Genomic DNA, 22710 nt, shown 5'->3' on the forward strand with positions numbered 1-22710 from the left:
TACGTCTCTGAAGTTTAGTACCACCTCCCACCCTCAAACAGACGGACGGACAGACAGAGGTGGTCAATAGAACTTTGGGAAACTTACTGCGCAACAAATGTAAGGATAAACCCAGGATGTGGGATGTGGTTTTAGCCCAAGCTGAGTTCGCCTACAACGGTTCTGTACATTCGGGAACCGGGAGATCCCCATTTGAGGTGGTATACACGAAGACCCCGAATCATGTCCTTGATATAGCCCATATTCCTAAAGGAAACGTGACTGCCAACCAGCTGGCCAAGAATTATGTACAGATGCACCAAGAGGTGAAAGAGACTCTTGAGGAGAGAAATCAGAAACTAAAGGCTAAGGCAGATGAGCACCGCAGGGACCTACAGTTTGAAGTTGGGGATGAGGTTATGGTATATTTGGGCAAAGAGAGACTCGCCAACGCCCCAAGAAGCAAGCTTCGACCTAGGAAATACGGGCCATATAGGGTCACCAAGAAGGTCAATGCCAATGCCTATCATATAGCATTGCCGAATTGGCTTGGTAAAATCTCACCAGCGTTCAACATCCGTGACCTTAGCCCGTGGAAGCCGGACGGTCCTTTGGAGTTCAACAAGGACGAATCAGTGCCGAGATCTTTTAAAGAAGGAGAGAATGATGCGGACATCCTAACTGGGATCACTGATCACGCGCGCTCGGGCGGATCCTCAGACATCACATCCACGGAGGGTGTATGTAACATCCCTAAAACCCTAACATATGAGTCTTCCCACATTCATATATGTTTTCATGATTGAATACATGCATTTTAGATTCATCTCATTGTCATTAGAAGTTTCGTATTCATAATGCGATTACCGTGCGATTAGGAGGCGATTAGTGTGTCGTTAAGATGTAACGATTGGTTAATTGAGTTTGGACTTAAACTAATGAATGCACATGTCCTTAATTGATTAAATTAGACTTATGGAGGGCTGAAAAGGAAGTTTAGTAAGTAGCACCTCACAAAGCATGATGTCACTCAATAGTAAGACAAAGGATGCCTCTTCACTTTTAAAAAGATGTACACAACTCATTCTTTATCTATTCCAGCCACAATTTCGACCAAAGCTTCAGAAAAACCTTCCTTGTTCATACCCTAACACCCTCTAAACAAAACTCTTCCAATTTCTTCCATTTTCAAGCCAAACAAGTTAAGTTAGGAAGCATACTAGGTGATAGACACAACTTGAAGGTTAGTATGTTGTTTTAGCTTGTTTTCTATGAGTTTGAGATTCTGAAATACCTAGGTATGATCATAGGATTTGTTGTGGATGGGTTGTGATTGAGTTTGTTGAGTTTTGGTGTTGTTTAAAGTGGTTATAGGCTGTCCAAATGAAAGATATGTATCAAGTGCCCTAAACAGAAATCTAGGGTACTGCTTTCAGTCATTTTGGAGCATGTTTTTCATATTGATATTGTACGAATTTGAAGATACATAAAGCATAAACTATGTTCCTATATGTGTTATGAAACCCTCTGTAAAATATGGGACTTTAATTCCATATATAGAGGAAGAAAACCTAGATGGAACATGACTGCCTCGAAATTGAATGTCATGTGAGGCAGCCATGTTGATGTAGCATTTTGAGGACCTTAGATTCATAATTTGGGAAAGTTTATTTATACAAAAGTGTTCCTAACTACTTTACGTATAAGTATGTAAAAGGATTTGTCAATCCATTGTGTTTAGTATGAGCTAGGTTGAGTGAAATATGGTAGATGCAAATCTGGATAGTCTGTTTCTTGGCTGGAAATAGGACAGAATCCTTTTGCATGCCATATATCGTGTAGAAGTTATCTTAACATGAATTTTGGATATGTTATACTCATATATGTCTAGTTTCAGTAGGTTCAAGAAACAGGGCATTTGGTTTCATATAGAGAAAGTTATGGCAGAATGTGTGCAAGTAGGTCATGTGATGATCTAAGACAAAAAGAGTAGATTGCATGAACTTTGTGGAGTTAGTGTCTTGTAAATCATATAGCATTCATTAGTTTATATTTTCATTAAATTTATGTTAAGGCTAATTTTACAAATGTTATGTGACATTAGGAGGACAAGGTGCAATTGAACGCACACCTGATCGTGTTGAATAGATCGAACCAAGTGCGACGGTAAGCATATTGCTTATATGTGTGTATGAATGTATTGTGCCTTGTGACTTGTTGAGTGTGAGATGTGGTTGAATCTGATGTGAATGATGTGGATAATGTTTGAATGTTTGTGATACATCATGATTGATAAGAAAGTGATATGATTGAGTATGTTGCAGTGTTATGAGTAAAAACGACATGTTGAGCCTTGTGCACATACTGGAACTGAATAATGGTTGGATTATAAATGAATATGAGCTTGCTTAGATGGATATGTGAAATGGTCCAAGTTGAGAGTGCTATCCGAATATTGTGAGCCGGAAGCACATGTGTTGAGATATATGAGTACGTGAGTTGAGTGTAACTCCTCCATAGCACAGATGATTGTATTCCGAATTTAGTGAGCCGAAATACAGATTGGGCCCAAGGACCATTTTATATATATTGTCTAAGTACAGCAAGGCCTTTCTAAAATAAGTATTACTATAATAAGTGAAACAGGTGAATAAATTCTAACTTGGTACTGATGATATATTTTGATTTGTGCTCTTTACATTACTTTTGTATATACATATATGCGTAATATGTTTATTGAGTAGGCAGCTCGCCCCTTGCCAACAGATTTTACAGGTTAGGTGGAGTTCTTCTTGCTTAATGTCGCACCAGCAGTGTCAGTCCATTCTCATCTAGGCATTTTGGAGTCTTGTGATGTACTTTTGTTTTATAAATCCTCTATGTGGGATAATGACTTAAACGTGTATTGTAAATGATTTCTCTTATGTATAATATGTAAAGTTTATATGAGATGGAAGTTTATATGATTGAGAATTGAAAGCATGTCTATAACTGATATTGTGTGAGATATCATGTGATCCAAGTGAGGGGGTTACAGTGTACCTAGGAGGGTGGATCCCCAGGACATACGAGCGGGACGGATCTAGGAGTACACAAGGAGGCGTATCAACATCTGACTAGGGGAGGATGCTCAAGCTACTCATGGGCGGATCTCCAGGGTTACTTCCTCCCGAAGGAATTCACCAACAACCCTGACGCTCCGTACCTGTACCTTTGTACTGATTGTCGGGGCATATTACCTATTTTACCCTTTTGTTGTTAATCTTATTGTAACCCTAGTAGGGGTAGTCCTTGTCCTTTCTCTTATCTTTAGGGTGATGTATTTAAACCCCCATTTTGTAAGGATGAGGCAACTTTTATCAATCAAATATCATTCTCTTTGAGAACCTAAGGTTTATACCTTGTTTATTGGGATTCACTCCTTCTAGTTTAGCTAGAGAAGAACCTCTTTGTTGGTTTACGATTAAAACCTTCATTTATCGCTTTCAATCTGTATCAGACCTCCTTGCCAAATTAGCAAGATAGCAATTAGTTGAGGGTTTGCCCAAACTCAGATTTGAGAAAGATCAATTATGCAATGCTTGTCAGCAAGGTAAACAAACTAAAAAGTCTCTTCAAAGTAAAAATATTGTCTCAACCAAGCGTCCATTGGAATTGCTACACTTGGATCTTTTCGGACCTGTCCAACCACTCAGCTTGGGCGGTAAGAGATTTTCCTTGGTCATAGTAGATGATTTATCTCGGTACACTTGGGTCATTTAGCTGAGTAGCAAGGATGAAGCCTTTGAGATGTTTTCAACATTGATAAGAAAGCTTGAAACTGACAAGGACTTAAAATTAGCTCACATCCGTAGTGATAATGGCAGAGAATTCAAAAACCAACAGTTCGATGAATTCTATGAAGTCAGCGGCATTGACCATAATTTCTCTGCTCCTAGGACTCCCCAACAAAATGGGGTAGTTGAAAGGAAGAACAGAACATTAGTCGAAATAGCAAGGACAATGCTGAGTGGGAATAGGCTTCCAAAGTATTTCTGGGGTGAAGCTGTCAACACAGCATGCTATATACTCAATAGGGCTTTAGTTAGACCTATTCTTAAGAAAACCCCCTATGAACTTTGGAAAGGACGAAAGCCCAATATTGGATACTTTCGTGCCTTTGGTTGTAAATGTTTTATACTCAATACGAAAGACAACGTTGCCAGATTTGATTCTAAAGCTGACGAAGCAATCTTTCTAGGGTACTCAACTAACAGTAAAGCATATAGGGTGTTCAATAAACGAACTCAGTTGTAGAAGAGTCTGTCCATGTCGAGTTCGATGAAACTGACCCTGCAGGTAAGTCAAGTCAGTCTGCCGAAGATGACCCAGGCTCAGCTTCCGCTGACCAAAATGGAGCTGTTGAGTCATTACCGCACGGGCTGACCAAAGGTAAAAACGAACCCGAAATTACCTTTGCTGACCAATCTAAAACTGTAGAGATTGTTGAAACACCTGTTCTTGACAACTCAACAGTACCCAAAGAGATCAAAATTCCAAGAGGACACTCGGAGAAGTCCATTCTTGATGCTGCTGAGAACAACCTGATGACAAAAATTCAACTCAGGAGATATCTTAGCAATGTTGCGTTCGTCTCAGTCCATGAACCAAAGAACTTCACCGAAGCTGAGCACGACGAGTTCTGGATCAACGCTATGCAAGAAGAGCTGGATCAGTTCAAGAGAAATGAGGTATGAGATTTAGTACCAAAACCTAGGAATCAAAAGACCATAGGAACTAAGTGGGTCTTCCAAAATAAACTAGATGAGCAAGGCAATGTAGTCAGGAACAAAGCCCGACTTGTAGCTCAAGGCTATAGTCAGCAAGAAGGCATTGACTACTGATAGGGGTATTTTACCCCTATCTTTTAGCGTGATTTACGGGTTGATTTTGGATAAAATAAATAAGTTTAATTACAAAAATAAAGTGTTTTGATAAAATAAAGAAATAAAAATAAATATCGTACTTTCAGTTAATTTTCCGTGCTTTTGATCAGTTTAGGAAATAAAAACGTCAAGCTAACTCGGCTCGCAAGATTTGTATTTCAGGTACGAGCTAGGAGCAAAAATCTACTCAAATACGCGGGGCGTATCATCCTTTACACGGGGCGTGAAACATGTTGTCAGCAATAATTGCCTTATCCGCAGGCGCCATGTGGAATTGACTCAGCATACGCGGGGCGTATGCCACCCTACGTGGGGCGTATGACACATGTCGGAAATGATTGGCCTAATCCTGAAAGTCAGACTGCACTGTCTCCCTGAGTCAACTCTGTTGAAACACCTTTCCATATAATTTTGATTTGACAAAATTGTTTAAGTATAATTGAAATACATATTCTAAACACACTAAGTTTAAATGCTTTGATTTATTATACTAATGTGTTTGTTCAATGTTGAGTTAAAACTGTTTATAAGTCACAAGAATTAAAAGGCCCAAGCCCAATACAAGTGTTAAAGCCCAAGTCAAACAACTCAGTACAACTCGGCCCGCGTTTGTTAAAACGTTGTCGCTTTGGACAAAACGCAACTCAGCAAGAGAAGGATCTAGAAGACCTTCGGGAACAACTTCAAGATGAAGCTGCTGAGTAGTCTCGACAAAGCGTACAAGACAGCAGCTGGCAAATGAAAACTTCCAGACAAAGTATTTCTATTTTGGTAAAGTTCAGACGACACAGTATGCTGTCTAGTTGACTTTACCATAAAAGGAGAGACAGTCTGCTGAGCTGACCGAGGACAGAAGATACACAATTCTGATTGGCCGAGAGCTCTGAGCAAGTTAGGATGACAACGACAGGTAGCCGTTTCCCTCTAACGGTTATTTCGAAATGACCGATGCCCAGACGTCTCTATAAATAGTGCCATCAGAAGCTTCATTCGATACAGAACTTGATCAAGCCATTACGCTGACCAAATTTCTACACAAGTTCTGCAAGCAAAGAAAGAAAGCAAATCTTACACTACAATTCTTATATCTGTGTAAAAGTCTAGAGTGATTATTTCAATCGTCTAAAGTGTCTTAGCAAATTTTGTATAGGACAAACACTTATCATTTCTAGAAGATAGAAAGGAGAGGCTGAGTACTCGGTTATAGTACTCAGCGAGAGATTAGGATTGAGTAGAGGTATAGAGGAAGGTACTCTTGTTATACTCAGTTGCTAAGATTGTAAAAGGTTTGAGGCTCTACCTTTAAAGAGCTCAGTAGAGGATTCGAAATCTCGGAACGTGTTCCGGGGACAGGACGTAGGCTTAGAAGAAGCCGAACCTAGATAAATCTGCTGAGTAAAGTATTTCTTACCTTTAACTCCTTATTTATATTGCTTGCTTAAAATAACCAAAAACTGACCAAGTAAAGAGGTCAAGTTGAGTTGTGCGCGTTAAACGTCTGAGCTCAGGAATAGACTCTAAGTGCTATCTCCTGACTCAAGCTAAGAAACTGACCTAGTCACCAGTTGACTAAGCCAGTATCTTGCTGTTTACTCAGCGCCGCTGTTGAAACCTTTTTCCTTAGAAAAAGAAGTCTGCCCTAATTGCGAAAAAGTTTAAATAGTTCCTAACCCCCCCTTGGAACTATACTTACAACCTTACAAGGGACCAACAAACTCTTCGTACGCGAGGCGTATAACCATACACGCGAGGCGTACTAGGCAATTCCTCAATGATAATACTCAGAGACTCTTTTACGCGGGGCGTACTTCAGCTACGCACGACGTAAAAGCTCCAATTCAAGCAATAAAACTCCAGAGACTCAAACACGCGGGGCGTACCTTAGCTACGCAGGGCGTGCTTGAGACAACAAGACACGGAATTGGTCCACATGCAGGAGATTTCTGACGGAATGGGCATTTACGCGGGGTGTAGACCACCTTACGCGGGGCGTATCATGGGATTTCTGCACCAAATAATGTTGCTCCATACTTGTACTTTGTAAAATTACAACATTGCCCTTGCTTGATGTCTATAAATAGGAAGCTCTTGAACTTCATTTGATACCACCAAGAAACAATCACACACTAGAGAGCAAACTATACTTGTTTTGATTATTGTTGTAGTATAGATTCAGTTTTTGTAGCTAAACTCTCCACCTCGAGAGCTTGTTCGGTTGTTCCGGCATTTCATCGAAGCTCCGCTCCACCATTCGTCACCAAGCTCGAGAGTTCCACCTCCACGACCTAGGAGACGACTTTGAGTCCGGTTAGCTAGTTTCAAGGGCAGATTCTCCCCTTTTACATGCTAATTAGCTTGTACTCTTCCTATGTACTAGGCTTGGTTGTATTCCATTTATATACATTTCATATTTATAATTTCATGATTCATAATCTCTATTTCCCTTTACGTGTTAGTGTTTGCTACTTGTTTTGATATTGATAATTGATTATTGTGTAGGAGAACGTGATTTCCGACGCCATTCGGGCTATCCTTAGGGAGTTATATAGGTGTTGCCCTACCGGAAGTGACAAACCGGAAACCGTAGGAATTGACAAGCCACGGAACTTACGGGCCCTAGTTTCTAATTCCCCCGCATTAGACACGCCTTGATTAGGAATCACGTAGTCTAAGTGCTTCACGGGTCGGTCCTACTACACTTAGTCATCTTTGCAAGAGTAAACTATTATCCGTATACATTTAGAGTCGTTATTTATCGTGGTTATAACTTATCGATATTCATCCCACTTCATAGGGTTTTAGCTACACAAATCTGAGTCGCCAATAGTTAGGGATAGTGTGTAGTTGTGTCTTACTTTACCCCAAAGTAATCGCCGCTTAAATAACATACGAAACCGAGTCGTCTAATACTTGTAATTATAAATCCCGTGGATTCGATACCCGGTCTTAACCGGATTATTTCTTGATACGACGGGGTACACTTGCCCCTAAGTAGTCGTAGCGTCTAGTAGAGTTAAGAGCAATTTATAAAGATCACATCCATAGATATAGAGTCCGCACTCATAATATAAATATTTTGTCCTCGTGAAAACTCTACCACTAGACGGTACGCACATCAAGTTTTTGGCGCCGTTGCCGGGGATTTATAATCTCCTACAATATTAGACAAAAACGTTCCATTGTTAGTTTAAGCATTCTTTTTGTATAGATTGTTTATATATACTTTTACTAACATTATTCTTTCTTGTTGATAATTCTTTTATACTTGTTTTACTTTATGCACACCCGATCTAAAAGTGATTCTCTTATTCCTATTGATCTCGAAATTGAACGTACTCTTTGTAGGATTCGAAAAGAGAGAATGGCAAATCTCAACAATGAAGTTAACCAGCCCGAGATCAACCAAAGGGTGCCGGAACAACCCGTGAATAACGACCGTAATGGTGAAGGCAACGACACGCGTTCGATGTTGGAGATTCTTGCTCCACATCGCCCTCAAATCCGCCACAGAATCGTTGCCCCCACCATTCCGGCCGACACATTTGAAATAAAGACTAGCATGATCCAATTAATTCAACAACTCGGTCAATTCGGAGGGGAACCCCATGAAAACCCTAACGAACACCTTGATAAATTTCTTATGTGTGCTGAAACTTCACGGCAAAACGATGTTCCGGTTGAGGCCGTCCAACTAAAACTATTCCCTTTTTCTTTGACAGGGCAGGCGTTGGAATGGTTGCACTCGTTAGAGGCGGGATCGATCACATCATGGAAGGAACTCGAGAAGGAGTTCCTATCTTACTACTTCCCGCCCTCTAAAACGGTTAAGTTGAGAAAAGATATCACTTCCTTTCGGCCACTTGGATACGAGGCCCTCCACTCAGCTTGGGCTAGGTTCCGAAAGTTGCTCCGAAGCTGTCCCCATCACGATATCCCTAAGCATGATCTAGTAAGTACTTTTTATCAATGTTTAACACCTACTAATCGTGCAACCGTTGATTCTGCCGCAGGTGGGGATTTGTTTCGCAAATCGACAAGCGAGGCGTATGAGCTCATTCATGAATTAGCTAGGAAAAGCGTCCAATGGCAAGAAGATCGGCTTGCCGAACCTCGCAACATCAAACCTTTGCCGTAGAGGACGAGGCTTCCACAATCTTCATGATCGAAATGAACAAGAAGTTGGACGCTTTAATGTCGCAAATGAGCCTCCAAAATTCAGCACAAGTCCTAGTGTGCTCTCACTGTGGTGGTGGCCACCAAGGTAAGGATTGTCAAGCCGGAAGCCCTTTTACCGGTGACACCGAAAGCGTAAGTTATGTAGGGGGACAACAAAGGTATAATTCTCATTATAACTCCTATCCTAACACGCATGCTTATCACCACCATAACAATAATAATAACGGAAGGAGGTTTCAACACATTCCATCTTATGATAACAAGCGGGATGTGTTGAAGCCCCTATCTGAACTCCATGGTAAACTTGTGGAACAAGGGTTGGGCCAATTCCCTCATGTCCAAGAAGGGCAAAAATCACAACCTCGTAGCAATGCACAAGACGCAATGGTAATTGATCTCCTTAAAGAAATATCTTCCCGTCTTGCTAACAATGAAGCATTTTGCAGGGACTTGGGACAGCAAGTGGCCCAATTAAGTCGCCAACGATAAGGGAGACAACATGGGTCTCCCCCGATTAACACCGAACAAAACCCGAGACCAGAAGATTGGGAGACCGCACAAGCAATAACTCTCTGTAGTGGTAAGGGTTTGGAACCACCGGTTCCAAAGGCGATTCCACCCGCTCCACAGGTAAGTGATGAACCAGAAGTGGTAAGCAACCCCGGTTCGGATCCAAAACCCGCGACTTCCTTGGATAAGAATAAAAATGTGTGTGATCCAATTGGAGCTTACGTACCGAAGCTCCCTTTTCCACAACGACTTAAAAAGGAAAAATTGGACCACCAATACGGCAAGTTTTTGGAAATTTTTAAGAAACTTCACATTAACATTCCACTTGCGGAAGAATTGGAGCAAATGCCCACATATGCGAAGTTTCTTAAAGAAATCCTCGCCAAAAAGAGGAAGTTGGATTATAATGAGACGGTAGCGCTCACGGAGGAATGCTCCGCGATTATAACAAACAAACTCCCACTTAACTCAAGGATTTGGGTAGTTTTTCTATCCCTTGCACGATTGGTAATGTTGAGTTTAGGAGAGCTTTATGTGATTTGGGTGCTAGCATCAATCTAATGCCTTTATCTGTATTTAGGAAGCTCGGCTTGGGAGAACCTAAGCCTACCAATATGACGCTCCAGCTGGCCGATAGATCCATTGCCCGGCCAAAAGGAATTGTGGAGGATGTCTTAGTGAAAGTAGACAAGTTCATTTTCCCCGCCGATTTTGTAGTGCTCGATATGGCGGAAGACGATTCGGTACCAATCCTCCTAGGATGACCATTCCTTGCAACAGATAGGACTCTCATTGACGTCCACGAAGGTAAGCTCATTCTACGGTTGCAAGACGAAGAGGTAGAATTTAACGTCTATAACTCCATGAAATTCCCGTCTACTACCATGGCGGATTGTAATTTTTTTAAATTCCGTGGACTCTATTGATCTTTTTGTTGAAGAATTTTATGATAGGTCTTCTGCGGGAACCTCTTCGGAAATAGATGGTATTGAGCATTTGGATGAGGAGCCATTGAACAAGCCGTTTGAATACTCATCCGAAATAGAACAATGTCTGTTGGCAAGGAGCCGGTTCGAGGGTTTAGATCGGGATAGCAAAGAAAAGCCGAAGACCTCTCTTGAGGAACCTCCAACTTTGGAACTTAAACCCTTGCCTCCTAATTTAAAATATGTATTTTTGCAACCTCCTAATTTCTTACCGGTTGTTATTTCTTCACTTTTGACAGCGGAAATGGAGGAAGCATTAATTGCGGTGTTACAAAAACATAAAGGCGCATTTGGGTGGACCATTCACGACATAAAAGGGATCAGCCCCACCATTTGCACACACCGCATCTTTATGGAGGATAAAGTCAAGCCCTCTGTGCAGCCGCAACGACGGCTTAACCCCAACATGAAAGAGGTAGTGAAGGCCGAGGTAATCCAACTCCTCGACGCAGGTATAATCTTTCCTATCTCCGATAGTCCATGGGTTAGCCCGGTCCAATGTGTTCCCAAAAAGGGGGGGCACAACGGTGACGGAAAATGATCAGGGGGAATTAATCCCCACACAGAAAGTAACCGGGTGGCGAGTATGCATTGATTATAGAAAACTTAACGAAGCCACCCGAAAAGATCATTTTCCCTTACCTTTCATCGACCAAATGTTGGAAAGAATGGCGGGTCATAAATTCTTTTGCACCCTCGATGGCTTATCCGGTTATATGCAAATTCCCGTCGATCCTTTGGATCAAGAAAAGACGACATTCACTTGTCCGTATGGGACATTTGCATATAGGCGGATGCCATTTGGGCTTTGTAACGCCCCCGCCACCTTTCAAAGGTGCATGACGGCTATATTCTCCGAAATGATTGAGGATTTCATGGAAGTCTTCATGGATGATTTTTCTGTTTTTGGGTCGTCCTTTGAGATTTGTTTAGGTAATCTTGATAAAGTCCTCCAACGTTGCGAAGACACTAACCTTGCGCTCAGTTGGGAAAAATGTCAATTTATGGTTCAAGATTGCATTGTTTTGGGACACAAGGTGTCCGAGGAGGGGATCGAGGTTGATCCGGCCAAGATCGAGGTAATTGAAAAACTACCTCCACCAATCAACGTTAAGGGAATTCGGAGTTTCTTAGGTCATGCGGGGTTCTATAGACGATTTATCAAGGATTTCTCTAAGATAGCAACCCCTTTGACCCAACTCCTTGCAAAGGATGCGGAATTTAGTTTTTCCCCCGAATGTTTACTTGCATTTAATACGCTAAAGGAAAAACTAGTTAATGCACCTATCATGGTGAAACCCGATTGGAACCTCCCCTTTGAACTAATGTGTGATGCGAGTGATTTGGCTGTAGGAGCTTGTTTGGGCCAACGGGTGGATAAACTCTTTCGCCCTATCTATTATGCGAGCAAAACGCTCAATGAGGCCCAACAAAACTATTCCATCACGGAAAAGGAGATGCTTGCCGTTGTTTTTGCTTTCGATAAATTTAGGTCATATCTTGTGTTATCCAAAATTATCGTATACACTGACCACGCAGCTCTCAAGTACTTGATGACTAAGCAGGACGCCAAACCACGCTTGATATGGTGGATCCTACTCCTACAAGAATTCGACATCAAGATCAAAGATAAAAAAGGAGTGGAGAATGTTGTGGCCGACCATCTCTCTCGCTTACAAGGCGAGCAAGGCGAATCTCCGGAAGCTATTGAGATTAAGGAGACCTTTCCCGACGAAGCACTCTGCGCGGTAACATCTTTACCTTGGTATGCCGATATGGCAAACTACAAAGCCGGTAATATTCTTCCCCCGCACCTTACATATGAGCAGCGTAAGAAATTCTTTCACGATGCTAAGCACTATTTTTGGGAAGAATCCTATTTGTTCAAATCTTGTGCCGATAACATTATTCGTAGGTGTATACCGGAAGAAGAGGTTAATCATGTGCTACATATGTGTCATACCCAAGAGCCGGGGGGCCACTTTGGCCCTAGTCGGACTATGGCAAAAGTCTTACAATGCGGGTTTTATTGGCTTACTTTGTCCAAAGATTCCCAAGACTTCGTCAAATCATGTGACGCTTGTCAAAGGAGCGGAAACATTTCCCGAAAACATGAAATGCTCCAACAAGGAATCCTAGTCTGTGAACGTTTTGACGTATGGGGGATAGACTTCATAGGACCTTTCCCTAAGTCGCATAACAACGCTTACATTCTTGTAGCAGTTGACTATGTCTCCAAATGGGTAGAGGCCGTTGCCTTACCTTCAAACGACTCTAAGGCGGTAGGGAAATTTATAAAGAAAAACATTTTTACTCGGTTCGGGACCCCTCGAACTATCATTAGCGATGGAGGTTCCCACTTTTGCAACCGACAATTCGATCAACTCTTACTTAAATATGGGGTTGCACACCGAGTCTCTATGCCCTACCACCCGCAAACTAGTGGGCAAGTTGAGGTTTCTAACCGAGAGCTAAAACGCATTTTAGAAAAAACGGTTAACTCCTCTAGGAAAGACTGGAGCATGAAGCTCGATGATGCTCTTTGGGCTTACCGCACGGCGTTTAAGATGCCCATCGGGATGTCCCCTTATCGTCTAGTTTTTGGAAAATCGTGCCATTTGCCCGTAGAATTAGAACATAAAGCATATTGGGCACTGAAATTTTTAAATTTTGACATGCAGGCTACAGGAGAACACCGCCTCCTCCAACTCAATACTCTTGATGAACTTCACTTAGGGTCGTACGAAAATGCCAAACTTTACAAAGAACGTACAAAACGGTGGCACGACAAGCACATTCAAGTTCGGGAGTTCACCAAGGGGGATCAAGTTCTCCTCTACAATTCTCGCCTCCGGTTATTCCCCGAAAAATTAAAAAGTCGGTGGTCGGGACCATACACCGTAATCAATGTGTACTCCTCCGGAGCAATTGAGATCCAAGGTCCCGACAATGCAACCCTCCGGGTCAATGGCCACCGTCTAAAGATATACCGCGGCGGCGTTTTTCCACAACAAGGCGAAACCACACTCCTCGCCACACCGTGAGCTTGCGCATCACCAAGGAAAGTCGAGCTACTCTGACTATAAATGTAGCGCTGGTTTGATGCTCTCAAACCTTGTATATATCCATTCATTTTTTTTGTTTTCTTCGTTTCGCTTCACTACCACGGAAAGCCAAATCCCAATTATACTCCGACATAATACGTGGGGCATCTCCTTATACACGCCCCACGTCTTTGTGCCTCTGATCCAAAATAATGCAAGGGCTACCTTTCACGCGGGGCGTACCCCCTATTACGCCCCGCGTATGAGTTCTTTTCCGTGGTTCCCAGAGTTCAGACACTCAGACACGCGGGGCGCCCTGTTCTTGCGCCCCGCGTATTTGAGTCTTTGACTCAAAATGCAATAAAAATATTACCCTACGCGGGGCGCCCCCCTAGGCACGCCTCGCGTAGGGCCCCTGACCACTAAGGGTCCTCTTTTCCTTCCCTACTTTATTTTTGTTTTCGTTTTAACCTCTTTTTACGACGCCCTTGGAATAGGCGTCATTTTAAATAACGCGGAGGGCCGTGCAACCCCGCACTTTTAGTTTGGTTTGCACTACCAAAAACAAAAATAAAAATTTAATAACAACAAAATAATTAAACTCACTTATTACTCTTTAAAATTTTCCCGACACGCTATCCCTCCTTCGGAAATTAATTAAAGTTCCGTTATTTGTCATCAAAAAATAAAAGCGTCGGAACATAAAGAAATGATTCAATTAAGAGATTTTAGTCTTGATCTTGAAGTTAGGGAATTTGTGCAAGCTTAGGTTAATACTAAACTAAGGCATTGAGGCTTAACCCAAATGTTATCTCCATAATAAACTTTAAAAAGGCAATAGAAATGGGATAGTTGAGAATTTAGCGAAGACTTGATAGTACACAATTTAAATCTGAATCTTTGTGAGGTATTTTTGAGCCTAAAAGAGTTCGTACGAGAACTCTAATTCTTTCACAATTTTTCGAGAGCTTTGACTTCACTTGACTCATAGAATTTGTATCCAATACCGAGTTAAGTACACTTATTTTTAGTAAAAAGGCAATAGATGATAAACCGAACCCACTTAGGCTAATTTTTCTTAATTTATTTTTTCTCGTTTTCATTGAACATTAGGAAACCCCTTCGAGCCTATTAACCAACCTTTTTGTTAATACCCGTTTAAACATTTAACCCTTTTTCCTCTTGTTCAAATACCGACATAACCAAGTTGCACCCGAATTACCCGAAATAAGTCACGGCCTTAGCAAATGAGCACCATAAGCTTTCAAAATTTTGTTTTTGTGCCTCTATCAAAACAAAGGATACGATAAAAATAAAAAGGCATTCTCAAGCTCCATCGGAGCAATTTTGAAGTATATTTTGTAAAATTCGCCAAAGCCGAAATAAACAAAAATACGGTGCAATCACAAAACGGTATTTTTGAACTCGAGTTTCTTTAAACTAACCACTAAAGAAGCCACCCACATTACAACCCCCTTCGGGTTCATTTTTAATATTGCCTAACCATATTTTAGGAGGAAAAACCCGGATGAAAATGCAAATTCAGCATGATCTCAAGTAAGTGCAAAGAAGAGTGCTAAAACACCGACCCACCTAAAATTGAGCGTAAGAGCGAAATCCCTTGGTGAGGTACTATCGGGTTCTCAAAAGATATTCAACCCCCGTTAATATTGCCTATTAATCTTGATCATGGAGGTTTCAAACAAGTTTCGTACTCAATTGTCTGCGTAGGTACTTCCCGAAACCTTTGCATAAAACCATAACTTTGAAATCACGCACTTGGCAAAACCAACCTTCGGTCTGTTTCTTAATTTTCTCAATCCCTTGTCTTTCGATTTCTTTTACTTGAGGACAAGTAAAACTTTAAAGTCCGAGGAGGTTTGATAATGGTATTTTACCCATATCTTTTAGCGTGATTTACGGGTTGATTTTGGATAAAATAAATAAGTTTAATTACAAAAATAAAGTGTTTTGATAAAATAAAGAAATAAAAATAAATCTCGTACTTTCAGTTAATTTTCCGTGCTTTTGATCAGTTTAGGAAATAAAAACGTCAAGCTAACTTGGCTCGCAAGATTTGTATTTCAGGTACGAGCTAGGAGCAAAAATCTACTCAAATACGCGGGGCGTATCATCCTTTACGTGGGGCGTGAAACATGTTGTCAGCAATAATTGCCTTATCCGCAGGCGCCATGTGGAATTGACTCAGCATACGCGGGGCGTATGCCACCCTACGCGGGGCGTATGACACATGTCGGAAATGATTGGCCTAATCTTGAAAGTCAGACTGCACTGTCTCCCTGAGTCAACTCTTCTTACGCGGGGCGTATAACCATACACGCGAGGCGTACCAGGCAATTCCTCAATGATAATAACTCAGAGACTCTTTTACGTGGGGCGTACTTCAGCTACGCACGGCGTAAAAGCTCCAATTCAAGCAATAAAACTCCAGAGACTCAAACACGCGGGGCGTACCTTAGCTACGCAGGGCGTGCTTGAGACAACAAGACATGGAATTGGTCCACATGCAAGAGATTTCTGACGGAATGGGCATTTACGCGGGGCGTAGACCACCTTACGCGGGGCGTATCATGGGATTTCTGCACCAAATAATGTTGCTCCATACTTGTACTTTATGAAATTACAACATTGCCCTTGCTTGATGTCTATAAATAGGAAGCTCTTAAACTTCATTTGATACCACCAAGAAACAATCATACACTAGAGAGCAAACTATACTTGTTTTGATTATTGTTGTAGTATAGATTCAGTTTTTGTAGCTAAACTCTCCACCTCGAGAGCTTTTTCGGTTGTTCCGGCATTTCATCGAAGCTCTGCTCCACCATTCATCACCAAGCTAGAGAGTTCCACCTCCACGACCTAGGAGACGACTTTGAGTCCGGTTAGCTAGTTTCAAGGGCGGATTCTCCCCTTTTACATGCTAATTAGCTTGTACTCTTCCTATGTATTAGGCTTGGTTGTATTCCATTTATATACATTTCATATTTATAATTTCATGATTCATAATCTCTATTTCCCTTTACGTGTTAGTGTTTGCTACTTGTTTTGATATTGATAATTGATTATTATGTAGGAGAACGCGATTTCCGACGCCATTCGGGCTATCCTTAGGGAGTTATATAGGTGTTGCCCTACCGGAAGTGACAAACCAGAAACCGTAGGAATTGACAAGCCACGGAACTTACGGGCCCTAGTTTCTAATTCCCCCGTATTAGACACGCCTTGACTAGGAATCACGTAGTCTAAGTGCTTCACGGGTCGGTCCTACTACACTTAGTCATCTTTGCAAGAGTAAACTATTATCCGTATACATTTAGAGTCGTTATTTATCGTGGTTATAACTTATCGATATTCATCCCACTTCATAGGGTTTTAGCTACACAAATCTGAGTCGCCAATAGTTAGGGATAGTGTGTAGTTGTGTCTTACTTTACCCCAAAGTAATCGCCGCTTAAATAACATACGAAACCGAGTCGTCTAATACTTGTAATTATAAATCTCGTGGATTCGATACCCGGTCTTAACCGGATTATTACTTGATACGACGGGGTACACTTGCCCCTAAGTAGTCGTAGCGTCTAGTAGAGTTAAGAGCAATTTATAAAGATCACATCCATAGATATAGAGTCCGCGCTCATAATATAAATATTTCTTCCTCGTGAAAACTCTACCACTAGACGGTACGCACATCAACTACGGTGAGACCTTTGCTCTTGTTGCTAGGTTAGAGGCAATACGTATATTATGTGCATATGTTAGTTTCATGAACTTCAAACTATTTCAAATGGATGTCAAGAGTGCATTTCTTAATGGTTTTATAAACGAAGAGGTATATGTTAGTCAGCCTCCTGGGTTTGAAGATCCAAAATTTCCAAACCACGTTTATAAACTCAAGAAGGCCCTGTACGGCCTGAAACAAGCACCACGTGCTTGGTATGAGAGGTTGACCAGTTTCCTGCTGACCAGGAACTATGTCAAAGGTAAAGCTGACACAACCTTGTTCATTAAGAAAAAGGGTAAAGATACCCTGCTGGCACAAATTTACGTAAATGATATTATCTTTTGTGCTACTAATGAATCTATGTGCAAAGAATTTAGTAAACAGATGCAAACTGAGTTCGAAATGTCAATGATGGGCGAACTCAACTTCTTCCTCGGACTTCAAATTAAGCAAGGGAAGAACGACATCTTCATTAGTCAGTCCAAGTATGCCAAAGAAATATTGAAGAAATTTGATATGGAAGAATGTAAGCCCATATCTACCCCAATGGGTACTGACACTGTGCGTTGTGCTGACGAGAAAGGTAAGTCAGTAGACAGCAAGTTATATTGAGGTATGATTGGCTCTCTACTGTATCTAACTACTAGTAGGCCTGACATTCAGTACTCAGTATGTTATTGCACAAGATATCAAGCTGACTCCAGGGAATCTCACTATATAGCTGTCAAAAGAATTTTTAGATATCTACAGAGCTCAGTTAATGCAGGTTTATGGTATCCAAATACAAATTGTTGTAGGGCCCACAAGTTCACCAACAGCTCCACCATTAGTATGATATTGTCCGCTTTGGGCCAAGCCCGCACGGATTTGTTTTTGGGCTCCTTCCCAAAAGGCCTCATACTAATGTAGTTGGTTAAGTATAATATATATACATATTCTAAACACACTAAGTTTAAATGCTTTGATTTAATTCTACTAATGTGTTTGTTCAATGTTGAGTTAAAATACTATAAGACATAAGAATCGAAAGGCCCAAGCCCAATACGGAAGCCAAGGCCCAAATCAAACAACTCAGTACACTCGGCCCGCGTATGTCAAGACGTTGCCGTTTTTTGAACAAAAACGCAACTCAGCAAACGGAAGGATCTAGAAGACCTTCGGGAACAACTTCATAATGAAGCTGCTGAGTCGTCTCGACAAAGCGTACAAGACAGCAGCTGGCAAAGGAAAACTTCCAGACAAAGTGTTTCCTCTTTTGGCAAAGTTCAGACGACACAGTATACTGTCCAGTTGACTTTACCATAAAAGGAGAGACCATCTGCTGAGCTGACCGAGGACAAAAGATACACGATTGTGATTGGCCGACAGCTCTGAGCAAGTCAGGATGACAACGACACATAGCCGTTTCCCTCCAACGGTTATTTCGAAATTCGAAATGATCGACGCCCAGACATCTCTATAAATAGTGCCATCACAAGCTTCACAATACACAGAACTTGATCAAGCCATTACGCTGACCAAATCTCTACAAGTTCTACAAGCAAGAAGCAAAGCAAAAATTCTTACACTACATTTCTCATATCTGTGTAAAAGTCTAGAGTGATTGTAAATCGTCTAAAGTGTCTTAGCACATCTTTGTATTAGGACAAAACACTTATCATTTCTAGAGATAGAAAGGAGAGGCTGAGTACTCGGTTTTAAGTACTCAGCGGAGAGATTAGGATTGAGTAGAAGTATAGAGGAAGGTACTCTTGTCATACTCAATTGCTGATATTGTAAAAGGTTTGAGGCTCTACCTTTAAAGAGCTCAGTAGAGTATTTGAAATCTCGGAACGTGTTCCGGGGACAGGACGTAGGCTTAGAAGAAGCCGAACCTGGATAAATCTGCTGAGTGAAGTATTTCTTACCTTAACTCCTTATTTATATTGCTTGCTTTAAATAATCAAAACTGACCAAGTGAAGAGGTCAAGTTGAGTTGTGCGCGTTGAACGTCTGAGCTCAGGAATAGACTCTAAGTGCTATCTCCTGACTTAAGCTAAGAAACTGACCTAGTCACCTATTGACTAAGCCAGTACCTTACTGTTTACTCAACGCCGCTGTTCAAACTCTTTAAAAAAAAAAAGAAGTCTGCCTAAATTGCAAAAAGTTTAAATAGTTCCTAACCCCCCCCCTTGGAACTATACTTGCAACTAAACAAGGGACCAACAAGTGGTATCAGAGCTTAAAAGCTCACTTTAAAAGGTCTAACAACCTTGAGCTGATCCCTACCATAGGCGAAAACAACACTCGGTTTCTCCCTGGAAACCAAACAACTCAAATACTGCCTGAGGGGCTGTCCATTACTAGGCCTCCCCTATTCTTCGGGTCAAACTATACCTTCTGGAAGAATAGGATGAAGAACTTCATTCAGGCTACAAACATGAGTGCCTGGCTATCTATAGTCCAAGGCCCGTTTGTACTTGTCGAGGTTGTGGCTGGCCAAACAGTTATAAAAGCTGAGGCCAAATGGACAGAGGATGATCTTAAGAAGCTTCAAAACCATGCTTCGGCTATCAATATGCTTCACTGTGCGCTCGATGCTGCAGAATATAACAAAATCTCAGGTTGCGAGTCGGCACAAGAGATCTGGAAAAAGCTGGAAGTCACCTACGAGGGAACAAATAAAGTGAAAGAATCCAAGGTGAATCAGCAGATGAGACTGTACGAGCTGTTCGAGATGAACAATGATGAGGGCATTTCAGACATGAACGCAAGGTTCACCAACATCATAAATGAGCTCAAGAGACTTGGGAAAATCTTCACTGAGGAAGAACAAGTCAAAAAGATACTCAGGAGTCTTCCGAAGGACTGGCAAGCAAAGAAGACAGCAGTTGAGGAAGCTCAGGATTTAACCACCTACAAATATGACGAACTCATTGGTTCATTGCTGACCCATGAGATATCCATGAAAAACTTTGAGGTGAAGGAAAAATCTAAAGACAAGAAGCAGAAGTCACTTGTCATGAAAGCTGACTCCACTGACGGGAGTTCAACTGATGATGAGGAGATGGCTATGTTCACAAGGAAGATGAAAAGGCTATTCAAGAAGAGTGACAAATACTCTAAAAAGCCTTCCCTGCTCGGCGAGCAGCCCTGCGGGAATTGGTCAAAAAGACCAATTCCACCCCCACGAAGCCACGTTCGGCCCCACGTCTTCCTACACCAATAAGGACACGAAAATAGGTCAAAACGAGGCCCGAGACGCGTCTATAAATAGGATTTTTCCATTGTAATTCAATATCTTCGTTTTTGTAAATTATTTTAGCTTTCCCCTTGTAATTCCTCTTCATCTTCTCCATCTTCCTCAACCTCCATTGAAGCTCCTTCAAAGCTTTCCCTCGAGGAATTATCAAGGTCCGTCCTTAAGATCAAGTCGCCGGCTGCAGAGTAAACAGGTTCCCTAAAAGGGATTTTTGTATCTCCTTTTATCTTTCCATGTTTGTACTCTTTGATACAGTTGCCGAACTTGACTTATTGTATCTTGTGACAATTATCTTCGCCTTTAATAATAATTTAGCTCTTGTTTTGCTCTATGTTTATTGTCTAATCTTTGTCTCACGCTTTATTCAATTGGTTTAACTCATTCAAAAGCCCCAATATCTAGTAGGCACATATTGCGAGCTGAATCTGACCTAGTCAGAGCCTAGGAGATTGACGACCTCTTAGTTGATTAAGCGCCAATTTACTGAGCCTTAGACCTAGTTTCGGCCTTAGGGAATCACGCGCTAGGAACCTCAGGAGGGTAAGTAGGGTTAATCGCCTTGAATACAAGTGACTCAGATTAGGTTTTTATTCAATAGACTTGATAATCTATCTTTATTATTATCGTTCATACCATGTTCCTTCGAATAGTTTCATTAATGAAAGATCAATTAGGGGTAGAGTAACTTAGTTAGGCATAGAATTAGATAACTTAGTTAGAATTAGATAACTTAGCTAGGATTAGCATAAATCAACCTAGGAGTAGATTAATTAAACAAACCAAACTCAAAACCCCCTAAGCCTAGATAACATCCGAGACCGAGTAGCTTGATACTTGCAGAAATAAATCCTGTGGACGATAACCTGGACTTAAACCAGAAATTTATTACTTGATAATGACGGGGTACACTTATCCCTTAGTGAGGTTTTCTAGAAACCGCATCAAGTTTTTGGCGCCGTTGCCGGGGATTTATTTCTTCTGCAATATCAAACCAAAGGTCGAATTGTTAGTTTAGGCATTCTTTGTGAATATATCCTTTGTCAATATCATATATACTTGTTTATAATGATTCTTTTTATTACGTATCTATACCGTTTATACTTGTTTATATACACATATTTATATATACTCATTTATGATAACCATCCCTGTTTATACTTACGCTTGTTTATATTCGTTTGTACGAACTTATAGTTATCAAATTCATCTATACATGTCTGTATGTGTTTATTTATACTGTTCTTATACTTGTACAAAACTGTATGATTTGTATGATTTCCCTTCAGCTTTCATTTATTTCTGTATTTATCTTTTCTCAGCATATGCCTACGAGATCAACGAAAATACCGGTTGTCCCTCTTAACCCTGAACTTGAACGTACTCTTCGCAGGAGCAAACAGATCGGAAAGCTGAAGCAAGACGAGATCATCGAGCCTATCAAGCCTATCAAGATGACTGACAATGAACGGAACAATGAGCGGAACCCTGAGAACATCGGACCAGAAAACGACACTCGTTTGATGAGTGAGATCCGGGCACCGCACCGACATCAGCATCTGTCAGGCATTGCTGCTCCAAACATTCCGGCAAACACATACGAAATCAAGTCTGGTATAATTCACTTGATCCAACAGATCGGACTGTTTGGAGGAGAAGCACATGAAAGCCCGAATGATCATCTGGATCGCTTCCTAATGTGCGCAGACACTGCAAGGACCAATGGGGTCCCCCAAGATGCTGCTAGACTGAAACTGTTCCCGTTCTCTCTGACGGGGCAAGCTTTGGAATGGCTGAGAACACTGGAGCCCGGTCCAATCACGACATGGGCAGGGTTGGAGAAGGAATTCTTGTCCTACTACTTCCCTCCCTCGAAGACAGCAATGCTCAGGGGTGAGATCACATCCTTGTACCAACCCGAGCATGAGGCGCTCCACACATCTTGGACTCGATTCAGGAAAATGATGCGCATGTGCCCTTATCATGACATACCCAAGCATCAGTTAGTGAGCGTCTTCTATCACGGACTAACACCCACCAACAGAGCCATTGTGGACTCCGCAGCGGGTGGAGATTTGTTTAGAAAGACAGCAACAGAGGCATATGACAT

General features: G+C 41.5%; 1 long non-coding RNA gene across 1 annotated transcript; it reads left to right on the forward strand.

Annotated features, from left to right (window-relative positions):
- Positions 1-1091: 1091 nt before the first annotated feature.
- Positions 1092-3016, forward strand: LOC136217650 (uncharacterized). The gene is made up of 3 exons (XR_010683518.1): positions 1092-1222; positions 2084-2145; positions 2746-3016. It is a non-coding gene; the product is annotated as an uncharacterized lncRNA (long non-coding RNA).
- Positions 3017-22710: the final 19694 nt, after the last annotated feature.

Source organism: Euphorbia lathyris, chromosome 2 (genome assembly GCF_963576675.1).
Source record: "Euphorbia lathyris chromosome 2, ddEupLath1.1, whole genome shotgun sequence".
Classification (NCBI taxonomy): domain Eukaryota; kingdom Viridiplantae; phylum Streptophyta; class Magnoliopsida; order Malpighiales; family Euphorbiaceae; genus Euphorbia; species Euphorbia lathyris.